This window comes from Bubalus bubalis, chromosome 4, assembly GCF_019923935.1.
Source record: "Bubalus bubalis isolate 160015118507 breed Murrah chromosome 4, NDDB_SH_1, whole genome shotgun sequence".
Taxonomy (NCBI): Eukaryota; Metazoa; Chordata; class Mammalia; order Artiodactyla; family Bovidae; genus Bubalus; species Bubalus bubalis.
The window spans coordinates 90,628,943-90,654,353 of record NC_059160.1 but is presented as its reverse complement, the minus strand read 5'-3'; the positions used below and the strand labels follow the sequence as shown (position 1 = coordinate 90,654,353).

General features: G+C 39.9%; 1 protein-coding gene across 3 annotated transcripts in view; it reads left to right on the top strand.

Annotated features, from left to right (window-relative positions):
- Positions 1-1,845: 1,845 nt before the first annotated feature.
- Positions 1,846-25,411, top strand: part of LIMA1 (LIM domain and actin binding 1) — a 92,518-nt gene continuing 68,952 nt past the window's right edge. For 2 of the 3 annotated variants that reach the window (XM_025284136.2, XM_044941731.1), the window contains exon 1: positions 1,846-1,994. The gene's annotated coding sequence lies outside the window, so the exon portion shown is untranslated. Of the gene's footprint in view, positions 1,995-17,363; positions 17,453-25,411 lie in introns of all 3 variants that reach the window. The other variant, XM_044941733.1, reaches the window with a different exon arrangement.

The window sequence follows — 25,411 nt, the reverse complement described above, 5'->3', positions numbered from 1 at the left end:
TGGACAGTAGCCCGGCCAGGCTCCTCGCCATGGGATTCTCCAGGCAAGTATACTGGAGTGGGTTGCCATTTCCTCTTCCAGGGGACCTTCCCAACTCAGGGATCGAACCGCTGTCTCTTAAATCCCCTGCATTGGCAGGCGGGTTCTTTACCACTAGTGCCACCTGGGAAGCCTCTTAACTGCTTTGCTGCTGCTGCTGCTAAGTCACTTCAGTCATGTCTGACTCTGTGAGACCCCACAGACGGCAGCCCACCAGGCTCCCCCGTCCCTGGGATTCTCCAGGCAAGAACAAAGGAGTGGGTTGCCATTTCCTTCTCCAATGCATGAAAATGAAAAGTGAAAGTGAAGTCTCTCAGTCGTGTCTGACTCTTCACGACCCCATGGACTGCAGCCTACCAGGCTCCTCCGTCCATGGGATTTCAGTTCAGTTCAGTTCAGCTGCTCAGTCATGTCCGACTCTTTGCGACCCCATGAATCGCAGCATGCCAGGCCTCCCTGTCCATCATCAACTCCCAGAGTTAACTCGAACTCACGTCCATCGAGTCGGTGATGCCATCCAGCCATCTCATCCTCTGTCGTCCCCTTCTCCTCCTGCCCCCAATCCCTCCCAACATCAGAGTCTCTTCCAATGAGTCAACTCTTCGCATGAGGTGGCCAAAGTACTGGAGTTTCAACTTTAGCATCATTCCTTCCAAAGAACGCCCAGGACTGATCTCCTTTAGAATGGACTGGTTGGATCTCCTTGCAGTCCAAGGGACTCTCAAGGGTCTTCTCCAACACCACAGTTCAAAAGCACCAATTCTTTGGCACTCAGCTTTCTTCCCAGTCCAACTCTCACATCCATACATGACCACTGGAAAAACCATAGCCTTGACTAGACAGACCTTTGTTGGCAAAGTAATGTCTCTGCTTTTCAATATGCTATCTAGGTTGGTCATAACTTGCCTTCCAAGGAGTAAGCATCTTTGAATTTCATGGCTGCAGTCACCATCTGCAGTGATTTTGGAGCCCAAAAAACTAAAGTCTGACACTGTTTCCACTGTTTCCCCATCTATTTGCCATTAGGAAGTGTAAATACAGGTGTTTACGACCACGAGCCACTTCTAGTACTTACCAAGCTACTTGAATTCCAAAAACTGCAGAAAACTTGTAGTTTGAACTTCACTACACCTGGGGTGCAAGAAAAGGAAAAGATATTCTGGAATGGCACTCATGCAGCCCACATGTACCTGGGGCAAAATCTGGGGCCAGGCAGGCTAAGCACTAGGCCTCCTAACAAACTCTTAACGTTTAGAGCAGAGCTCTAAATGAAGGAATGTTAACGGCTAGAGCTGCAGGAGAACTTGGGAGGCCTGCCTTTGTCCAACCCCTTCATTTACATGAAGAAACTGTGCTCTAGTCAGGTGAAACGATTTGGCGTTATGCGGTTGAGCCAGGATTAATTTATAGCTCTTTCCACTACACCCTAAGGCCTCCTTTAAAACACCCTCCCTGCACAGAACTTACCCCAAAAGCACCAAGAACCTGGTTGGTGACTGGCCTACACTTGAACCAGGACAAAACTTCTAGTCGCTATTGAGTCAATGTGGTAGCTGGGAGTCAAAGGGTTAAAGCCAAAGTACAGAAGCACTGAGCCCTAAGCCGTGCAGGTGCGTGCTCTCCTCAGAAAGCAGAGTTTAGAAGCAGTCCCACGAAAATGCAGCCCCGCCCTTCACGGCTCCTACGCCGCAAAGCGGAGCACGGAAAACAGCCTCAAGGAGCGAACACGCAACCAGCGGCGCGCACGCCCACCCCGTGGCCGCGCAGGAGGCGGGCCGACGTGCGCGCCTCCGCGGCTGTGGGCGGGGCCCGGGGCGGGGCTTTGAGCCGGACTGGGGCGGGGCCGCGGAGAGCTGTAGGTGTTGCAGCTAGGTCGAGACAGGTGCGCGAGGCAGAACGCCAGGGACCCGTGGCGGGGCTGATAGCAGCGCAGAAGAAAGACCGCTTTTAGCCAGGTAAGGGTCTTTCTCTCTCCACATCCTCCGCAGCCGGAGAGTCCACGGAGACCCCGGATTCCCTCCACACCCTTTTTCTCCCGCTACTGCTTCGGGTGAGGGGAATACAAGGAGCGTGAACCCCTCCCCCTCGAGAAAGGGAGTGGAGGAACTGCTGATCCTTTGCTCCTTCCTCACTTCTGGGTACTGTGCTGGCTGCTGCTGCTGCTGCTGCTAAGTCGCTTCAGTCGTGTCCGACTCTGTGTGACCCCATAGACTGCAGCCCACCAGGCTCCCCCGTCCCTGGGATTCTCCAGGCAAGAATGGGGTTGGGAGTAATTATGTAGAGCGGAGCCTTTGCTGACTGAGGGCGGGAACTGATCGGACCCCCTCCTCTTCCCTCAGGAACACTCCTATCTCACTATGTACGTGTGGTGGAGGAAAACGGCAGTTCAAAATTCAAAACAGTCTCCCAGAGAAATATTCTGATAATCTAACTGTTGTTTTTCATTCTTCATTTTCAGCCATTCTCTTCCTCTTCGATATTTCTCCCCTTCCATTCTGCCAGCTGAACCCTTTAAGATTCTTACACCTTTTTGAGATACGTTGATACTATAGCAGGCCTTACAGCTGGATATGTCACCCCAGAATCGCTATCGTGTACAAGTCGCTGGCACCTGTCAATACGTGGGTGTTAATATAAGGTAATTGTACACCCCGGGCTACACCTACTAAGCCTGAAGCTGTAGGCGCTAGGAGCTAACCATCTGGCACCCTTACTGGTGCTTACAATCCTGGTGAGAGATATTTGAGCTAATATTATCTTTCACTTAATTCCAGCTTTCAAAACTCTGCCTAATCCAGGTGGTTCTATTGACTTGACTTTTCAAGTTAGTCAAAGATACTTAGGGAGTTATTAGCCATTAAGACAGTGACCCTTTAAAGGAGAGAGGTCTTCTTTTGCATTGGATATTCTTTCGTTTGCTCTTGCTTTAGATGATTAAATGGAATACTTTTCATCTGCATAATTACTATTAACAAATGATAAGTATTTTAGAAGCCATGAAATAATGCTTTGTTCTGAGGTCTGATGTAGACACAAAAGAAGATGAGCCTCAACGAGCACTTCTTAAGTTCCTGTGGAGTTACAACCTGGATGAAGGATGATCATGTTCTAGGTCGACCTTCAAAAAAGGGAGTGTGTGTGTGTATTTGTTTTGCATTGATAGAACAACACGTAGCATGGTACTCAGTAATCACTTTAAGAACTTATTTTTTGGACAGAACATTTATTGAGTGCCGCTTGTATCGTCGATTCTGTTAATTCAAAGTTCTAAATGTTCCTATTCTAAAAGAATAAAATCAAATGGGTTAGACAGGTCAGTAGATACAACTTAGAGTATTAGTGAGATCAGTGCTATACTAGAGATCAACCCAGAGTGCTGCAGGAGCACAGAACATACAAATCCCTCCTCTACTTTTCCTTGAACACAAAACAGAATCAACAACAAGAAGCTCTGAGCAATACTGAGTGATTCTCTTCAGTCCATGTATTTGTGTCACTCATATTGTGTTCTGTCAACATTATAGCATTTTGATAATGGAATTATGACTTGTCATTAATTCTGTGCAGTTTGGTGAATAGCTGATGGGGCTATTTTCACCGTTCAGTATTGGGCCCGGAAGTGTTGTTATCTTGTAGTCCCTGAACTCTAGAGCAGCCTCTGGGAAGAGAACAGTGTATTAGCAACATTAGCAAAACAGTGTCATTTGTAAAAATTGGCCCATTGTGTAACTTTGTTTAACTTGGTACATTCAAATTTGTTCCAGATTCTGGTTAAAGGTGGGCCAAATTTTAATCTCGTAATTCTAAGGAAAGAAAGCTTCAGAAGTGAAAATAGTTCTGTTAACAGCACACCTTAATGACAGAGGATACTTTTTCTTGCTAAGGTACCCTCAAAATGTCTTTTTCTTTTTTTTTTTTTTTGGAGCAGGGGATGGGGTGGGGGAGGAAGAGGTCAGAAATGTTTGAAGATTCTTTGCAGAGTGTTAATGATCTGAAGTTTATGGTATTCTTGAGTATTCTTCATATACAGTAACTATATGAAGCATTTACTAACTGCCTGCTGTGTGCCAGTGTTCTAATATTTACAAGATGAACATGCCACAGCCTCTTCTATATGATTATGTTTTTCATTTTTAAAATAGAGATTTTGAGTTAATAATACAGGTGATGGTTGTTTCCTCTGACAATTTGAGCCATGGTACTTGATGAACTGGCTTTCCAGGTGGTGCAGTGATAGAGAATCCATCCGCCTGCCAATTCAGGAGACACAAGAGATGCAGGTTCGACCTCCAGGTCGGGAAGATCCCCTGAAGAGGAAGTGGCAACCCAGTCCAGTATTCTTACCTGGGAATCCCATGAACAGAGGAGACTGGTGGGCTACAGTCCATGGGGTTGCAAAAAGACTCCAATATGGCTGAGCACACATGCATGGTCTATTCACTGCATGTTTTTTGATAGGAAGTTTAGGTACTTTATTTTGGATTGTGTACAGTAATCTCCAGGTGATGTTAAGTTACTTAACACAGACTCTCAAGGTTCTTTAGTAACAAAATGAGTGGTTGTAAATTGAGTAGTTTCTGCTTGAGGGTTGTGGGATTGAGATTCTATGGTAAATGGTACTCCTGGTAGGCTCATTCTGGTGTGTTTATTCTGTGGCTGGATAGAGAGTCCTTGAGACTCAGTCAAGTTATTCTGCTAATGCAGACATCTTTTCATAAAAAAGATGAGGGTTTTTTTTTTGTTTGTTTTGTTTCTTAAGCCAACATTTATTTATTATCTCTCAGTTCTGTAGGTTGGAAGTCCATATCCATGACCACCCCCATTATCAACATCCCCTCTCCAGACTAGGACATTTGTTTATCATTGACAAATTGTATATTTAATTAATGGCCTATGAGAAGGTTAATTTCATCTGATTATTACGAAAAGACAAGGTTTGACTCAACAAACAATCCATTATTTAGCATGTCAAATGATTTGTTTATATTTGAAAATGTTTCTAGAAACATCACATGTCCAGTCTCAAGAAGTTAACATGATACTGTGATATTTTACATTATTTTTACTTTTAAATAATATTTTAATACTGCTCTGAAACTGAGAACCTGCATCTTTAGGGAAAAAAGGTAACAGTTTTTTTGTCCTTCTGATAACAAGCGTGGAGCTGTTTTTTCCCTTAATTATTCTATAACAGAGCTTACTATATGGAAACTTTACAATCCCTCAAACATGTTTTTTCTTGTACACCAAAGTATTGCCAATTTTTGTTTCATTACCAATAGATTAGTCATCCTAATATGCTTTTACTTGGTTTTAGAGTTCCACAATCTTTTTTCCCCCCATAAACTGAAGTTTAAGCAGATAATTTAGGCACAGGACTTCTTTTCTTCACAGTCAATTTTATTGAATAGGTACCATTTGCTCAGATTTGGCTTCCACCACCAGAATTAGAAGTTTCCCTGATGGCTCAGATGGTAAGAATCCGCCTATAATGCTGGAGACCCAGGTTCGATCCCTGGGTCAGGAGGATCCCCTGGAGAAGGGAATGGCAACCCACTCCAATATTCTTGCCTGGAGCATTCCATGGACAGAGGAGCCTGGTGGATGACAGTCTATGGGGTCATAAGGAGTTGGACACGACTGAGTGACTAACACTTTCACTTTCTTTCACCAGAACTAGAGGAAACCAGTCTGTTCATGTGTAGTACCCAGCGATTTCCCTCTAATGGCCCTGTCACTATCCTCCTCCTTACTGCTGGCAACATTTGACCATATGGACAACTTTTCTGGTTCTTCGTATTATGTGGCTTTCTTTTTTGTGGCCACACCATGTGGCATGCAGAATATTAGTTTCCCAACCAGAGATCAAATCTGCACCCCCTGCAGTGGAAATACAGATTTCTTAACCACTGGACCACCAGAGAAGTCCCTCATGTGGCTTTCTTGATGTGACAATGCCTGGTTCTCCATCTAGCTACTTCCTTCTATGCTCCTTCACTAATTCAGTCTTTTTGCCCCTTAAATGTGTGTGTTTGCTGTGACCCTCTCCAGCATCCTGTTCTCCTTATACTCTCTCCCTGAACAATCTGATCTATTTCCGTGACTTCAACCAACACCTCTATGTGAGTGCTTTACAAATTAATCATTTTTAAAATCTTTTTTCATGTTATATATAATTCTTGTTCTATATTCATATATACAAACATACATATTTTGAAAATAAGAATTATATAGCTAATTATAGAAAATCAGGGAAAAAATAAATTATGAAGAAGATAGACTAGCCCATTTGTTCTGGCGAGAAGTCCTATTTGCTTCCCTGATAGCTCAGTTGGTAAAGAATCTGCCCACAATGTGGGAGACCTGAGTTCGATCCCTGGATTGGAAAGATCCCCTGAAGAAGGGAAAGGCTACCCACTCCAGTATTCTGGCCTGGAGAATTCCATGGACTATACAGTCCGTGGTATTGCAGAGAGTCAGACATGCCTGAGCATCTTTCACTTCACTTCCTTTAAGTCTTTTTTTTGTCTTTGATACACACAGACACACTCACATAAACATACAGGTAGTTGGGTTCATTTTACTACAGTAGAATTTTGTATCTGCTTTTCCATTCTACATCATGTCATGGTTTTCCTCAACATCAAAATAATTTGAAAACAATTTAAATAGATGTTTAATACCCTATTCTATCTATGGTGCAAAATTTAACTGTGTGTTTGGATGTTTTGATTTTTTACACCATTATTAAAAAGTGAAAAAAATTGAGAACAAATTTATGCATAAATTTTTGTACAAATCACTCATTATTTTCTTAGGTTAGATTCTCAGAAGTCTAATTAGTGGGTCAAAGAGCATGAAAATTTAAAAAATACTGCTGTCAAATTGCGTTTTCAAAAAAAAAAAATTGCGTTTTCATAAAGACTAGATTAATATTCTCACTTGCAGTGATTGTGAGGGCCTATCTTTGTGTATCTTTGTAACTTTGAATCTTATTTTCTTAATCTTTACTAATTTGATAAGTAAAAGAGATTAAATATATATATTTATCTAATTACTAGTAAAAGTGAATATTTTTCATACCTTCATTTTCATTTCTGTGAATTGTCTTTTGGTTAATCTGTTCCCATTTTTAAATGTCTGAACATTTTAATTTTGTTTTTTGTTTGTTTTTTGGAGTTCTCTCATTTATTTGGGGCTTTGGGGGAGGGAGTACAGGTTTTTATTAGACCAAACTGAATGAGTAGAGTGATAAAGTAGAAAGCATATAGAAGTTGCAAGTGTGATGTTTTAAATATCATTTGTTTTGAGAATCCACAGCTCGTGATGGATGGAGCAGCACTACAAAATGGAAGGGATGCCATTTGAGAGTCAGGATTCCTGACTCCGGGTTGGGAATCAGCCACTTAGGTGATCTTGGCAAGTCTTTCATCCTCTCTGAGCCTCATCTGTAAGATGAGAGGGTTGAGCTATTGATTCTATGTGCTAAAAGGATGATTTATGAGCCACTGCTAACTTGACATTGTGAAATGATTTCCTGTCCTTCCTAACCCTGCACACAATTTAAATATATGGAGCCTCAGGAAAGACTGGATGTCGTAAAGGTAGTTTCCTTAGAGGTAGCAAGGCTTAGTGGAGCTTGGGGGCAATTTAATTTATTTGTGCCCTCAAGACAATGTAAGTTACAACAATTAGTATATTTAGGCACTCTCTTAGATTGACACTTGACAGTCTTGTAAAGTACATCAAAAGAGCCCTGCCAGTCTATGCCACAAAGCCCAATCATCTTTACTGCGTTTGAAAGCAAGTCTCTTTATGACAAGATGTTTAAGCTGCCAAGTTATCTAATAACTTCCACTATTCCATGCAGAAACTATTCTTAGTGGGGTTTTTTAGGAGGGGATAACTTTGCTGCTTCGGAGAAGGTGATGGCACCCCACTCCAGTACTCTTGCCTGGAGAATCCCATGGATGGAGGAGCCTGGTAGGCTGCAGTCCATGGGGTCGCGAAGAGTCAGACACGACTGAGCGACTTCACTATCACTTTTCACTTTCATGCATTGGAGAAGGAAATGGCAACCCACTCCAGTGTTCTTGCCTGGAGAATCCCAGGGACGGGTGAGCCTGGTGAGCTGACGTCAATGGGGTCACACAGAGTCAGACATGACTGAAGTGACTTAGCAGCAGCAGCAGCAACTTTGCTGCTTGCAGGATCGTCTTAGTTCCCACACCAAGGATCGAATCTGGACCCTAGCAGTGAAAGCTCCAAGTCCTAACCACTGGACTTTCAGGGATTCCAGTAAGCTCTTTAAGAATATTAATTTCTTGTTTGATGGTCAAATGTTAGTTATTTTAATTTTGTATGTGATATATTATTATTTATCTACAGATCTTTTTCTTTGGGATTTCTTTTGTTACTTTTATGTTTAAAAGTCTTTTTGCCACCCAGAGATGGGTTTAAGTACCCACTTCAATTCCCTTCTGAATTTTATGGTTTTACTTTTTATATTGTTTAATTTGTGTTGAATTTACTTTGGAGTACCTAAGCAGCATGTTTAGTGCCTCTGCATATCTCCTGAGGCCCCAGATCCACATTTCCAACACCTCATAGACCTTGCAGATGGTCTCTCTCCACCAGGCACCTGTGTCCACCTAATTTCCCTAAGGACAAGGTTTGAAGTTGTCTTGAACACTTCTGTTCTTCTCTCTGCCCACATCTAATCACCAACTTTGGTTGATTCTATCCCAACAGTGATAATGGCTCTTTTTTTTAAAAAAGAGTTTTTTAAAATTTTATTTTATTAACTGTACCTCACCATGTGGGATCCTAGTTCCCAGACTAGGGATTGAACTCACACCCCCTGTGGAGTCTTAACCACTGGACATCCAGGAAAGTCCCAATAAAGGCTCTGTTATCAGTCTTCTGAGTCAGGTTCCCCCTTTTTGTTAGAGTCCTTGAGCAATCCTTAGAGTTGGCTTCAGTTTTTTCCTTTCAGTCCAGACTTGTCATAAAAAAAAAAAAAATAGTACACCGATTTTCAAAGTATGGTTTCCTGATTACCTCTTTTAGAATCACCTGGGGTGTTCGTTTAAAAAGGAGATCCTTAGGTCCCACTTAGACTTATAAATCAATATATCTGGAGGGATGGGGCATGGAAATTAACAGTTTTAACAGTACCTGAAGAGATTCTTTTACATACTTAAGAGGAATCAAAGCCCAAGTAAATTAAGTCTAAATTTCTCAACATGCCATTCAGGACCCCAACTCCCACACCCTGACAGCCTATTTCTCCAGACTTATCTCTCACATCACTACCCACCCACCTGGCACTGTAGCCATGCAATTGTAGCCATGCAATGATTCATGGTTTCCTGGACCCACCCTGTCTTTTCCTGCCTCTGTGCCTTTGCTCATGCAGTTCCCACAGCCTCAGACTCCCCTCCTTCCCCGACTCCTGCTTAAATCCTTTTTTCTTTAAGAGCTCAAAAAAAAATTTTTTTTACTTTAAAAATATGAAGCCTTTTCTAAAGTCTTCTATTTGAATCAGTGACTCCCTCCCCAGTCTTCAGTTAGCACTTTATTTTTACTTCATTTTTCACCCTACTGCTGTCACTATTTATGAATTATTGCTTCCTTAAAACACTGTAAATCTAAGTGTGAGAACCTTGCCTTTCCTTTTCATTTTGTATGTAGCCATTATGCCTGTAATAAGCAATTTTATACTCATAGAATGTATCGAACATATCTTCGTCTTACAAACATAATTATATAACAGTGTTTGACTTCACATCACACTTAGAATGACATTAAAATCTTCTACCATCCCTGGTAAATCCTTATTTAAACTGGCTGCCACTCATCTCTGTCATCATTTCATACTTCTGACTCATTCCCTTGCCATCATTCCTGCCTCAGGGACTTTGCATTTGCTATTTTCTTTGGTAGGAAAACTCGCCCATCTTTTCTCTTCACCTGGCTGGCTGGCTGTCTCCTCCTCCTCATTCAGGTTTCAGCTCAAATGTCATTCACTCAAAGAGGGCTTCCCTGACCACTATCTGAAGTATCTGCCCCCTTTCCTACCACCACTCCAATTACTCTCTTTGTATTTCCTTCACAGCACTGATCACAGTGTTTAATTGTCACAGTGTTTCATTTAATCACAGTGTTTAATTGTCCAGCTTCCCCAGTGGAATGGAAGCTTCATGAGAGCAGAGAGCTTGTCTGTCACTTTTTATCTTATATACTTAGCAAATAGAACTCTGCTTGACACATGGTAAGTGCTCAAATATTTGTTGAATGAATGAATGAGCCTTGAAGATAGACTTCTTGATTTTAAAAGTTTTGGTTTGGTTTGCAGTCCAAAAGTTTTGTTGTGTATGTTACACACACAATTAACTGTGTGTATTTTTTTAATGGACAACAGCTGAAGTAGTTCCATCAGGGTTCAAATCAGGTAGCAGTCTCTGAGGATTTCTGAAGGTAGCTGGACAAAGGTTTGGGTACTGTGATAGGCAGGATTCATTTCCATCTGAGTGCAGGTTTTCCAAGGTGTTCCCAGGATCTAGGCCACTATTTTACTACCACTCTCAGCATGTACTTTCAGGGTGATTACTGCTGGCCAATACTAATCTGTTAGCTCTCATGACATTTTTAAAAGCTAGTATAGCAAAACTAGAACTAACACACTAGAATCTTCAAGGACCCAGAAACTTCTTCTGCTTTCTTCTCGAGGAGGATAAGAAGAAAGCTACCTAGGGTTCCAAGGAAAGATGAAATTATTTTCCTTTTACTTACTACATGTCCTGAAATAGGACAGTGTTTTGATTAGAAAGGTTTTTAGCAACAGTGTTAAACAAGGGGTTTCTTGTTAACATCTAGTGAAACCAGACAATGGAACTAATCAGTTCTACTTTTTTTTTCCCGATTTCTCTTCATTGGGTAGAATAATTTTTAATTCCATTATTTTTTTCCTTGAAACCGGCTTGAAATTTTATTAAGAATTATAATAGTTTTTATAGCAATTTATATTTTTATTTTCTCATTTCATCCTCAAAAACCATCCCTTGTGAATTATTAGCTGTTTTTGAGATGAAGAAACTGAGACCTACCTAAAGAGTTGATTGACTTTCCTGTGGTAACTAAAAGACCTCTCATTACTCAATGAATGCCTCTCAATGACTTTTTAAAAACAGTGGTAAGAATCTGCCTGCCAGTGCAGAAGACAGTCCTTAAGAAATAAGATGCACAGGACTGGTTCACACAAGTAACAAAATTTTATCACTTCTGTGCCTGTGTGATTTGGTAATTGTTTATGTGACCAGCTTCAGCTATGTTTGTGCTTGATTAAAGCATTGTTCTGGGTTAGCTTCTAAGATTTTTACAGAAAGGAAGGATTATAGAACTTGCCTAGGGAAGAATCACTTTTCAGTAAAACTGTTTTAATTCTCTTGCTTGAAGGGATTGGTTAAATTGATCTGCGCTAGCTTTTCAGATTGAACAAGCCCTGAAAAAAATACATCATCTAAAATTTCAGATAAGAATGAAAGCCAGGCCCTTCCTGGAAATGGCTAGGAGTGAAACTTAGAAGCCCTGTATTTGGAGAAAACTTGATTAATTATTAAGGACAAAGAACTGGTATAAGGAAGTTATATCTTTAACAGAAGCAGCCTTCTTAAATAAGTGTATATATTTCTTTTGCTTTGACATTGCAAAGAAAACTAATTAGCCACTTTGTTTTAATTAGCATGTAACTGGCAAGACCTGAGAGTCTGTAGTTTATGACAGATACTCAATTATGTAGGTGGGCATTCCTTTGTCACGATACCTGGTCACTGAGAGCTAGCATGATTTGTTTTTCATTTGTTTAACAGATATTTAGTGAGCCCCTACCCTGTACCAGGTACTGATATTTGATGCAACTGATGTTAAAGTATGAAATGATATAAAGGTTAAAGGAAAAACAAGCATTGAGAGTTAAATTTATGTTTTGTATAATGGCCTCAGTCAACTCTATATTTCTACATTGTTTTTACAATTAACTGTACTTTTCTCTACTTTTCACTTTAAATGTGAAGTTATTGCCAACATTATCTGTAGAGTTTTTGGTTTGGTTTTTTCACTTATTGAAAGAGATTTTCATTGCTATGTGTGAAAAAATACTGGAAGAAAAACCTCACTGCCTTGGTCTATGATTGTCCTAACAATGAGTTAATTATCAACTTGGGGGGAAGAACTTAGTGAATAAATAACAAATTAGATCTGGGGGAAGAGGGAGAATTAAACTTGGATTAGATCTGTTAAGTCCTTAATTTAAAGAAAAAAAAAAGATTAGAAAGTTTCCTGGTTCACTCTTCACGACCTAAAAACTTTAAACTCACACGTTCGTTTGTAAAAGCTATGATTAGAGGTTACTCTTTTATCTGTCTAAATAAGCTTTGTGAGATTACCGCAATTATGTAAAAAGCAAATGTGGGTTTCAAAAGTACAAGAAAATATTTAAATGGATGAATAAAGTAATAGAAGCATGTAGGAAAATGATAATTTTATTATCTTCAACTTAGAGTTTTTATGGAGGTGTTGAGAACACCTAAAATTTGGCCCTTTTGACAGATTTAGAGTTTCTGGTGCAGAGAAATAGTGTCAGTGTTTTGAGCAGCCATAGTTTTTCTGGAAGTCCCCTTGTGGCTCAGTGATTAAGAATCTGCCTGCCAATCAGAAGACATGAGTTCAATCCCTCGGTCGGGAAGATACCCTGGAGAAGGAAATGGCAGCTCACTCTGGTATTCTTGCCTGGAGAATCCCATGGACAGAGGAGCCTGACAGGCTACAGTTCATGGGGTTGCAAGAGAGTCGGACATGACTTACCAACTAACTAAACATCAAGTTTTCCTGGTCATCACTATTAGTTTCAAAGAGACAACATCAAAGATTCTCCTTTTAAAAAATTGCTGATTTGGCAAAAATAAGTTACAGTGAAGAACAGTGTGGGTTGGAACTGCATGTCTGATTTATCTTTTGTGCTTGAGATTATTATTTTGTTTCCATCCCAGCTTCCTAAAAAATATGAGCTAAGACTTATTTAACCCCTCTGGGCCTCAATTTCTTCATCTGTAAAGTGGGACAATACTATTCTGAGTATGTTATTATGAGGATTAATAAGTTTATATTTGCAAAACAATTAAAACAGCATTTAGCACATGGCAAATGTTTGACTAATTTTAGCTATTTTTATTACCACTACCACTGTCCTTATTTATTAAGCACTTATTTTAGCACTAGGCTAAAAGAACATCTTTGAGATGATAAGACTAAGGCTTAGAGTGATTTTCCTAATGTTACTTAATAGATACTGCTGCTGCTACTGCTAAGTCGCTTCAGTCATGTCTGACTCTGCCCATAGACGGCAGCCCATCAGGCTCTCCCGTCCCTGGGATTCTCCAGGCAAGAACACTGGAGTGGGTTGCCATTTCCGTCTCCGATGCATGAAAGTGAAAAGTGAAAGTGAAGTCTCTCAGTCGTGTCCAACTCCTAGCAACCCCATGGACTGCAGGCTACCAGGCTCCTCCATCCATGGGATTTTCCAGGCAAGAGTACTGGAGTGGGGTGCCATTGCCTTCTCCGACTTAATAGATAAGTCGTTGGGAATTCCCTGGTGGTCCAGTGGTTAGGACTCAGTACTTTCATTGCCAGTGGACCCAGGTTCAGTCCCTGGGTTGGGAAACTATTGCATGTGTGCTCAGTCACTTCAGTCGTGGCTGACTGTTTACAACCATCAGTTCAGTTCAGTTCAGTTCAGTCACTCAGTCGTGTCCGACTCTTTGCGACCCCGTGAATTGCAGCATGCCAGGCCTCCCTGTCCATCACCAACTCCCGGAGTTAACTCAAACTCACGTCCATCGAGTTGGTGATGCCATCCAGCCATCTCATCCTCTGTCGTCCCCTTCTCCTCCTGCCCCTAATCCCTCCCAGCATCAGAGTCTTTTCCAATGAGTCAATTCTTCGCATGAGGTGGCCAAAGTACTGGAGTTTCAGCTTTAGCATCATTTCTTCCAAAGATATGAACATTTAATTATAAAAGCTATATATATACATATAGTTATACATATCTATATATATGCTGTGCTGTGCTTAGTTGCTCAGTTGTGTCCGACTCTTTGTCATGCTATGGACTGTAGCCCATGAGGATTCTCCAGGCAAGAATACTGGAATGGGTTGCTATGCCTTCCTCAACCTGTACAAAGGTAATTGTGGTTTCAGACTGTTAATTTTAAATCATTATAACTAGGCTCGAACACATCTTCATTAATCAAACTAGGAACCATTACAATCAACACATTTTTACCAACAAAGAATAAGTTTGTTTATTCCTGTAACATAAAAACCCATGCTTCACTATTTGACAAACTCTTGGGAAGCATTTTCTGCTTCCTTCTGGTTGTGGAAGCATTTTCCATGCAAAAAGTTGTTGAGATGCTTGAGGAAGTGGTAGTTGGTTTGGTGAGAGGTCCGGTGAATATGGCCAATGAGGCAAAACTTTGTAGCATGATTTGTTCAACTTCTGAAGGGTTGGTTGTGTGATGTGCGGTTGGATGTTGTCATGGAGAATTGGGCCCTTCCTGTTGATTGGTGCTGGCTGCAGGCATTGCAGTTTTCAGTGCATCTCATCAATTTGCTGAGCATACTCTCAGATGTAATGGTTTCTCTGGAATTCAGGAAGCTGTCAAGGATCAGACGGGCAGCAGACCACCAAACAGTGACCATAACCTTTTTTGATGCAAGTTTAGCTTTAGGAATGGCTTTGGAACTTTTTATTGTCCCAGTCACTGAGCTGGTTGTCACCAGTTGTCATATAAAAGCCACTTTTTGTCATACATCACAATCTTGATCGGGAAATAGTTTATTATTGCATACAGTAAGAGAAGATGACACTTCAGAACAAGGACTATTTTGATTTTTGGTCAGTTCAAGGCATTCACTTATCGAGCTTTTTCATCTTTCTAATTTACTTCAAATGCTGATTGACCATAGAATGGTTGATGTTGAGTTCTTCAGCAGCTTCTCACATAGTTGTAAGAGGATCAGCTTCAATGATTGCTCTCAATTGGTCATTGTCAGCTTCCAATAGCTGGCCACTCTGCTCCTCGTCTTCAAGTCTCTTGTCTCCTTTGCAAAACTTCTTAAACCATCACTGTACTGTACGTTCATTAGTAGTTCCTGAGCCAATGTGTTGATGATGTTGTGAGTTGTCTCGGTTGCTCTGCAACCCATTTTGAACTTGGAAAAAAATAATTGCTCGAATTTGCTTTTTGTCTAACATGATTTCTATAGTCTAAAATAAATATGAAATAAACAGCAAGTAATGTTATTAACAAAAAAACACAAAGCAAGAAATGTGCATTAAAGTGATGTATAGCATAACCACATTTATTTAAGAATGTATTACAGTATCAAATGGCAAAGTTCAATGATGAAAAGCCGCAGTTACTTTTGCACCAACCTATAAGATCCCACAAGCTGCATGGCATGCCCCCCACCCCGACCCCACCTAAATAAAGAAATAGATAAGTGGTAGAATCAAGATGTGGACTTGAGCTGAGAGGAAGTGGGGCAGAGTGGACTTAGAAATGGAAGCTGGGTATGTGGCCCAGCCCTTTCCGTTTCTAATTTTGAGACACTTTGAGACTAACTCAGAACACCCCCAGATACACGGAGGATGTGGTGTGCAGTAAAACATTAGAGCATGGACACTATGGTCTTTCAGACTATTTCCAATCCTGGGTATGCCACTCACTAGGTATGTTATCTTGAGCGAGTTATTTAACCTTTCTGAGCCTCTTTTTCCCTCTGAAAGACAAGAATAGTATTTACTTCATGGTGTCATAAGGATTAATGGAATAAAATCAAATGAGTGAATCACTTTGCACGTAACTGATCCCTAGGCTTATGCTAAGGTGGCTCAGTCTTTTACCTGATTCTGACACAGTCTGTCTAGATGGTAGGTGATTAGGGTCTATGTCTGCTTTTCTGCTCTGGCCTAATGACCCTGGGATCAAGCCAAAACTATATTTCCAAAGCTGTTTTTACATTGAGTATATAGAGGACTTTCTCAGAAAGATTAGATGTGTTTGGACTCCACATGAGAGATTCACATTCCAAAGATGATGATCCAGAGCACTCCCTTTCCCCACACAACTAAGATACATTAGACAGGCTGGTTGGGGGTCACAGCTGAAGCCCAACCACAGAGAATGATCTTAATGCCTAGATTGTCACATAGTGTTAGTCAGGCTTCTCACAGGGTTGTGCTCTGGTGGGAATATTGATGAGCAGTCAAGGGGTGGGTGCCCTACAGAAGAGAACTCTACAGAAACTCTTCATCTGTACATTGAAGCAACATTTCTGTTTGCAAAGAATATTAATGAGATCTGAATAGGAATCAGACACCAGGAAAGACAGCTGCTCTGAGAGGCAATTTGAATTGTACAAAGAGTTACACATGATATTCAGAAGGTCCTTGTGCAAATTTAGAAGTAATTAAGTTGTGGAGATAAACAATTTATAAATGACCTTTGAAAAATAACTGTAGTTTCAAAAAGTAAGTGTATTAAGTGGCCAATATACATTTAATAACATACTCAACCTTCCAGTGATTAAAAGAATAAAAACTAAAGCAATAATATACCATTTTCCACATATCTAGCAGGTTAGAAAAATAAAAAGTGATTAATAATCTTCAACATTGATAAGAATGTAGAGAATAGGCTTATTCTCATATAGCTAATGGCTCAAATATAAATTGATGCAATATTTTTGAGGAACATTTAGAAATATCTATGAAAAATTTTAATACATAGGTTATTTGAACTAGAAATGCTGCCTTTAGGAATATACACCATGGATGCACACTGCCAAGTAGGCAATAGTAGAAGCATGTTCATTCCAGTCCTGTTCTTAATAATGAGAATGGTGTAAATGTTCATTGACCGAGGCCTCTTTAAACAAGTCATAAACTACTGCAGAGTGAAATAGTATGTGGTACTCAAAAGGTTGAGGTAGATCTGTATGTCCTAATGTGGAAAGACATCCAAGAGGAAATAATTACTAAGAAGCATATTAACATAAGACCGGTTTAATTTTTAAAAATATGCATTCATGTGTGATACGTGTTAACTTTGTGCCTCAGTTTTCTCATTTGTCAAACAGGCATCATGATAATAGCTTCCTCATGAGCTGTTGTGAATATAAAATGAGATAATGTATATTGAATGCTTAGAACAGTGACTAACACATAGTATTTATGTGCTTGCTGTTATTCTCCTATATAGGCAATATCAGAAAGTCTTTACTCCAAACTGTGACGGAGGTTGCCTTTGGGAGTTTGAGTTGGCTTGGAAGAAGGGGTGGACGAGAGCAGGTAGAGACATCTGTTTTGTATATTGTGTTCATGTGTGCTCGGTCACTCAGTCCTGTCTGACTCATTGCAGCCCCGTGAACTGTAGCCTGCCAGGCTCCTCTGTCCGTGGAATTTTCCAGGCAAGTATACTGGAGCGAGTTGCCATTTCCTATTCGAGGGGATCTTCCTGACTCAGGAATAAAAGCCATGTCTCTTGTGTCTCCTGCATTGGCAGCCAGGTTCTTTACCACTAGTGCCACCTGGGAAGCCCCTGTATGTTGTATTTTTGTTGTTCAGTCGCTCAGTCTTGTCTGACTCTTTGTGACCCTATGGACTGCAGCATGCCAGGCTTCCCTGTCCTTCACCTTGAAGCTTGCTCAAACTCATGTCCATCAAGTTGGTGATGGCATCCAACCATCTCATCCTCTGTCGTCCCCTTCTCCTCCTGCCTTCAGTCTTTCCCAGCATCAGGGTCTTCTCCAATGAGCTGGCTCTTCACGTCTGCCTAATTGTTTATGGACATGAGTTTGAGTAAATTCAGGGAGTTGGCGATGGACAGGGATGCCTGGCATGCTGCAGTCCATGGGGTCGCAAAGAGTCGGACACGACTGAGCAACTGAACTGAACTGAATTATTTGTGATGAACAGCCTCATCCCTTGACCAGTCACTCTAACCAAGGAATCTAGACAGGGCAGAAAATAGCAGGTTGAGTGTTCATTGAGGCCAGTGGAGGAGAGGTTCCCCAGATGGAAGGAGGGTGAAAGAGGGTGGCAGAGTGGGAAACTGGGAAGGGTGCTGGTTGATCACACCTTGGCTGCTGGAGCTATTTTGAAAACTGCTGACCTAATTAAAGGAAAAATTTCAATTGGACATTCCAGCATTTATATGTGGACTTACCCTTTTTGGACTTTAGTTACCTTTATATTAAAAAGTGAATAATGTTTAATTTGGCTTTTTAAAAACTTTTTATTTTATTTGGAGTATAGTTGATTAACCATGTTGTATTTCAGGTGTACAGCAATCTGAGTCAGTTACACATGTACATGTGTCCTTTTTCAAATTCTTTTCCTGTTTAGCTTGTTAAATAAAATTGGGTGTGTATTTTACACTTATGGAACATCTCTATACAAACTAGCCACATTTCAAGTACTCAATAGACTTTCTTTTTGGCCACCCTGCAGCTTGTAGGAACTCAATTCCCTTACCAGATATCAAACTTATACCCCCTGCAGTGGAAGTGTGAAATCCTAAATACTGGACCACAGAGAATTTCCCTAGTTTGACTTCCGAATAGACACTACACAATGTAATTGCTCAAGGTATCCAAAACAGACATTTAAGAAGAGATGGATAGTTTTTCTAATACTTTGAAATTAAAATTTCAATATTTTAAAGAGACCACTAATTTCCTTTCGACTAGTGTTCCTACCTCCATTATACAGTATTATAAAGAGAGTAATTTTTGCACTAAAAGAAGTCAAAGGGCTGAAGGAAAAATTACATTTGTGAATTTTTTTTGAGTCTAATGACATAGGCCTTGTTAAGACAATATGACATGTAAACTAAGCTAAACCCAAATATGTATCCTGTTAACAAAGTCATTGGAATAATGTTTATTGAATTTGTCTTAAATACAGAGGCTTACAAAGACTGACAAGATCTGGCTGTGACCCCAAGCAATGTGCCAGATATAGTATGCATTTATTATTTCCTTTTATGTGTAGAACAACCCTGGAGGGTAAGTTGTCATCCTCGTCTTACAGAGAAGGAAAGGGTAGTACAGAGGTCACCATGCATCTGGTTAGCACTAGAATCAGAATTGGAGTCAGCTGGTGTTTCATGATACTTACTGCCCTGCCTCCCAATAACCACTGTGTGCGTATAGGTAAAGTGAACCCTACATGAGGGGTACACTGAGCATTCTTAGGGACCCCAGTGATCATCTATCATCTAGCTAGTGACTTTCAAACTGTGTTTTTTAAAAATAGCAGTTTTATTGAAACGTAATTCTTATACCATACCAACTTACCTGTTTTTAAAGTGGGTAATTCACTGGTTTGTGGTATATTAACAGATTTGTACAGCCATCACCACAATCATTTTACAACATTTTCACCACTTCCTGGAAAAAAACCCATGCCTATTAGCAATCAGTCCCTTCTCCCTTACCCCCAGGTGCTAGGTCACCACTAATTTACTTTCTGTTTCTATAGATTTGCCATCTCATATAAATGGAATCATACAACATGTAGTCTATTGTGACTGGTTCCTTGCACTTGGTATAATTTTTTCAAGGTTCCTCTATATTGTAGCATGTATCAGTACTTCCTTTTCATAGTTGAATAAAACACCTTTTTGTGGATAAACCACATTTTGTTTATCCGTTCATCAGTTGATGAACATTTGGAATGTTCCCATGTTGGGGCTGTTGTGAATAATGCTATTGGGAACATTTGTGAACAGATTTTTGTGTGGACATGTGTTTTCATTTCTCTTGGAGACACACACACACACAAACACACCTACATACCTAGGAGTGGAACTGTGGAATTGCTAAGTCATATAATAATTATGTATTTAACCTTTTGAGGAACTGCCAACTCTTCAAAGCAGCTGCACCATTTTACATTCCCATCAGCAATGTATGAGTTTCAGTTTCTCTACATCCACACCAACACTTGTCAAACTATCATTTTTTTAACCACATGCCTCAGTAAGAACTATTTTACATTCTTACCCAGTTTATACACACACAAACTGAAACAAAAGCAAGCTTTATAAAAGAATATTTACCTCTAATGTGTATGATGCACTCTGTTTTATGTTTCGTTCCATTTTTAATTAACATAAACATGCTGACCCACTAAACCTGATTTCACAACTTATTAATTGTGACCTACAGTTAGAAAACCACTAGGCTATTTTAACCCTTTGTTTTACACAAGAGGAAGTTGAGGTCCTGAGGAGATGACTTGTTAAGCAGATGATAGTGCTAATTAGTGGCAAATTAAATAAAGATTAGAGCCCAAGCCTGTTGGCTTCCTGCTTTAACATCTTAATAAGTTTTAGTTACCATCATATTCAGAATATAAAAATAAATTGGAATTTCTATTCAGATACCATTTTTTTAACCATATATATTTTTCTCAAGTAACATTTTAAATTCAGCAGCAAACCAATCTAAAGAAAAAAAAAAGAGTATGAAGAACTCAGTTTTATTATCATGAGTCATTGGTCTGCTCAATAATTTTGTGCCATCTGGACAGGGAAGTTTTACATGAACCTACATAATGGCCAAAAAATTGATCATTTCAGTGGCTCAGGTTCATTTTTGTTCAAACCTCAGTCTATCTTTGAAGGGCAGCCATTTTTCTTACACTGCCAAATTTGAATGACCATGTAAAATTTGAAATGGACAATATAAAAACATTTATGCTGCTGTTTTTCCATTTTTCTTGGAATACATACAGGTCTTAGACTGTTTTATTTCAGTGTTTTCCAACATATGATGGGGAGAGACATCCAACACTAGAATCACTTCAAAGTTCATGTTAAAATGGGATCATCTTCCTGGCCCCTACTCCAAACCTAATGAGTCAGAACTATGGCATGGGACCTGGAAATGTGTATTTTAAACATGCTTCCTGGGTGTGTCTTAAGAACACACAAGTGTGTGACCTACTGAATTGAATCTTCCCCTCCTTTTTATTTCTTATCTTAGCTCTCTTTTGGTTTCTAAAATCTGGTGTGTATTTTAAACTTAGGGAACATCAAAGTACCCCAAACAAACATTTAAGAAGAAATTTGAGCACTTCAATATCATGTATAGGCAATATCAGAAAGCCTATTGTTCCAAACTGTGAAAAAGATTGCCTTTGGGGATTAGAATTGGCATGGGAGAAGGGATGGATAATAGCAGGTAGAGACTTTTTTACCTGAAGAGCCAAATAGTTATTTGTTAGAAAATACCTGACTTATGCCAAAAGAGCAAGTTAACTAAAACAATCTATATTACTGAGGTTCAGTTTTAGTCTTCCTGAGTTTCGGGCTAGAGACCTTTTTTTTTTTTTTGGTGGCTATGTCCACTGGTTTCCCGTAATTTGGGGTGACTTATCTCAGAATAAACATAACCCACTGTTTTGTTTCATTTTCGTTTCCCCTAAAGTACTAGTTTATAAAAATAGGTGAATCCAGCAAATGATTTTGGATACCTGGTAAACCTCCCTTCATTTAACAAATACTTGCGTACCTCCCATGTGCCAGGCACGGTCCTGAGAGTTAAAAAACAATATAATAAAACAATGCAACGTGATTAGTGTTGGGATATGTCTAGTCATCTGGAAGTTTGAGAGCAGCCTCTTAGTGCAGGCTTAGGGGTTAGGGAAAGCATTTGGAGGAAAGTGTCATCTACGCTGGGACCTATAGCATAAGGCCAGGGAGGGTTCAAAGGGAGGTCCTTTTAGACAGAGGGATGTACATGTACAGAAGGATGTAGCATGTACAGAGAAAGGCCCAGAATCAAGAAAGAGAAGCTGGACCAGCCTAAATGTGTGAGAAAAAGTTTGTACAAAGTCCACATGTAAAAGAAGATAAAGGGAGTGTGTGAAATAATACTTATTGATTAATAATAATAATAAACATTTATTGAGCATTTAGGAGGTGTTAGATAGTTTGTACATACTTAATGTTTAGGAATTTGTTTCCATTCTCAAAACAATGCTATGAGGTAGTTCTTTCTGCTCAATTTACATATGTGAAAACTGAGATAGAGTAAAATAACTTGCCTGAGATCACACAGCTCATGAACATTGTGAGACTTGAACAGCTATATTCAAACTCTGTGCTCTTAGCCTCTATACCATTCTCTCTCCATATGTGTCACATTTACATAGAATTTTTGATGAGCTAAGGTAAGTGATGTAGACTTGATGGCCTGCAGTCAACATAATTAGAAAGAGGCAAAGTGAGTTCTTGAAAGTCCTCTTTTTGACTTCAGACCTTATACATGTTTTGTTACCATCATGCCATCTTTTATGCTATGTCATTTTATTTTATAGAAGCAAAATTTCATATTCCAGCTCATCTTTGGAGAAAATTGTCTATGGTTAAGCCAACTTAATTTGAAGTATAAAGGTAAAAGATGATACATATGTTTGGGCTGAATTGTGTTGTGTACTTATGTGACACATGAAGCTATCCATCATGCAAATGGAAATTCTAGGACCATAAGTCAGGAAGGTTAGGGCTTATGATACAGCTTTGGGAATCATTTGGTGTAAGTGACCTTTGATGACCTGAGCATAAGTGAGCTTACTCAGAGGGAAGAGAGATACTGACCATCAAGTAATGCCTAGGAGCAAGAATAAGTGGAGAGAGAGAGATGATTCTATAAGAAAATTGTGATGGTTAAAAAGATAGGAAAGGAAGCAGAAGAGTTCCATTTAAGAGAAAACAGGGGAAATACAATTTCAAAAATGAGGGACTAATCACCAACTCAAATGACAATAGAGAATGATGAAAACTGAGACATGGTCCTTGGATCTGATAGTAAAAGATCTTCAGGAGAATAATTTCAGCAGGATGTTTGGAGTGGAAGCCACACCCAAGCAGTCAGAGGGATAAATGGAAGATGAAGAAGCAGAGACTAAGGTTTGGCTTTTAAGGTGGGAGCAAGGTGAGGTGGTCATTTGAGGAGGAATAGGGCTTAAGAGAAAAAAGGATTATTTTTTTAATCCGTGTGTGTGTGTGTGTGTGTGTGTGTACGTGCTCTGTCATGTCTGACTCTTTGTGACCCCATGGACTGTAGCCCATCAGGTTCTTCTGTCCATGGAGTTTTCCGGGCAAGAATACTGGAGTAGGATTGCCATTTCCTTCTCCAGGGGATCTTCCTAACCCAGGGATTGAACTCACATCTCCTGCATTGGCAGGCAAATTCTTTACCACTAGCCCCACCTGGGAAGCCCTATCCATATACGCAGGTTTCAGACATGTCCACATAATCATGCAGGCACACATGTGAGCGCACAAACACATGCACACCCCAAAAATATGAGCATGTTTTTAGGGCAAAGTCAGAGGTGGAAGTAAAGTTAGACTCTAGGGAAGATAGAAGAGTCACTGTTGTGACACTTGTTTTTCTCCTAAGGAAACCCAGGTCAGAGAAGAGATTATATCTGAGGGTGCTTTCTTCTTCTTTTATCTCTGGAATGGTAACATGTGAATTGCTTAGGGTGAATATCTGTAAGTGCCTAGTGAAGGTTGCTCTGATTCTTTGGTGAGCAGTTTCTAGCAGTAAAGTTGCTTCTCAGTTATGTTTTTTCATTACTCTTCCCCTGGATCTTAGTGTTTTTAAGAACAAAATATTCTTATAAAGGATATAAAAGAGTCAAATGTTACTGAAGTGACTCTGTCCTGTTGTAAATATCTACATTCTTGCTGATCTCTGGGAGTTTGATCATTCTTACAATTTCCCTATTGTCTAGGACACATGTTTCTACAGAGACCTGGCTGAAGCTCTTTCAGGAACAATAACAATGATTATTCTAATGTGCTACAGACTTGTCAGTCACCATGTTGCTGAATAATAGAGTAGTGAAACTTTTATGTGTAGTATTTGAAGTTATGCCTGGAAAATCCCATGGAAGGAGGAACCTGGTGGGCTACAGTCCATGGGGTCGCTAAGAGTCAGACAGGACTGAGTGACTTCACTTTCACTTTTCACTTTCATGCATTGGAGAAGGAAATGGCAACCCACTCCAGTGTTCTTGCCTGGAGAATCCCAGGGACAGAGGAACCTGTTGGGCTGCCATCTATGGGGTCGCACAGAGTCGGACCCGACTGAACCGACTTAGCAGCAGCAGTAGTTCTATTTTTTCCTATCATTTGAGTTTTTATCAGAGTTTGAATAAGCTAAAATTACTGAAAAATAGTATTTACCTTCTCAACAACTAGCCTTAGGGTTATATAATGTTGTTTAATCACTAAGTCATGCCCAACTCTGTGACCCTATGGACTATAGCCCACCAGGCTCCTCTGGCCATGGGATTTTCCAGGCAAGAATACTGGAGTGGGTTGCCATTTCCTTCTCCAGGGGATCTTCCCGACCCAGGGATCAAACCTGCATCTCCTGCTTGGCGGGTAGATTCTTTAACACTGAGCCATCTGGGAAGCCTGGGCTATATAATAGATGATTTTTTTTTTTGTACAGATAGTGTTTGGGTAAAATTTAAGCCTTCATGCAATTCAAGATATATTTATAGAGTTCCTTCTATTTAAAAAGCAATACTAGATACTAGGAGGACAAGAGGCAAAGTAAAATCTGTCCTCTCACCTCAACAATCAATCTTTCTACCAAGTATGATTTATAAAATTATTAAAAGGCAGAGGAAGTATCCTATAGTGATTAGGAATAAGGCTAGGGCAGTTCAGGAAAGGCTTCTCTGAGGAGGCAGACTATTCACTTGAGTCTTGAAAGATGAACAGATTGAGGGAGGAAGGAAGGGATAACATGCCAAGTGGATAGAAAAAAAATATATGGTTTATCAGGGAGTAGAAACTGGCAATGGCATAATTTTGAAGATTCTATATCTTTTTCCAAATTCTATGAAATTAGGCTTCTCACCATCAGAGAAAGAAGGCACAAGTAATAAAAGGAAATACTAGAATAAATTTTGTGATGCTAGATTGGATTCAGAAGTACCACTATGAATTTGTAGTTTAAATATATGTGTATATATTTATAAATATATAAAGTATATATGCTAAGGAATGTTTGGACTACCACACAATTGCACTCATCTCACACACTACCAAAGTGATGCTCAAAATTCTCCAAGCTAGGCTTCAACAGTATATGAACCGAGAACTTCCAGATGTTCAAGGTGGATTTAGAAAAGGCAGAAGAACCAGAGATCAAATTGCCAACATCTGTTGGATCATAGAAAAAGCAAGAGAATTCCAGAAAACCATCTACTTCTGCT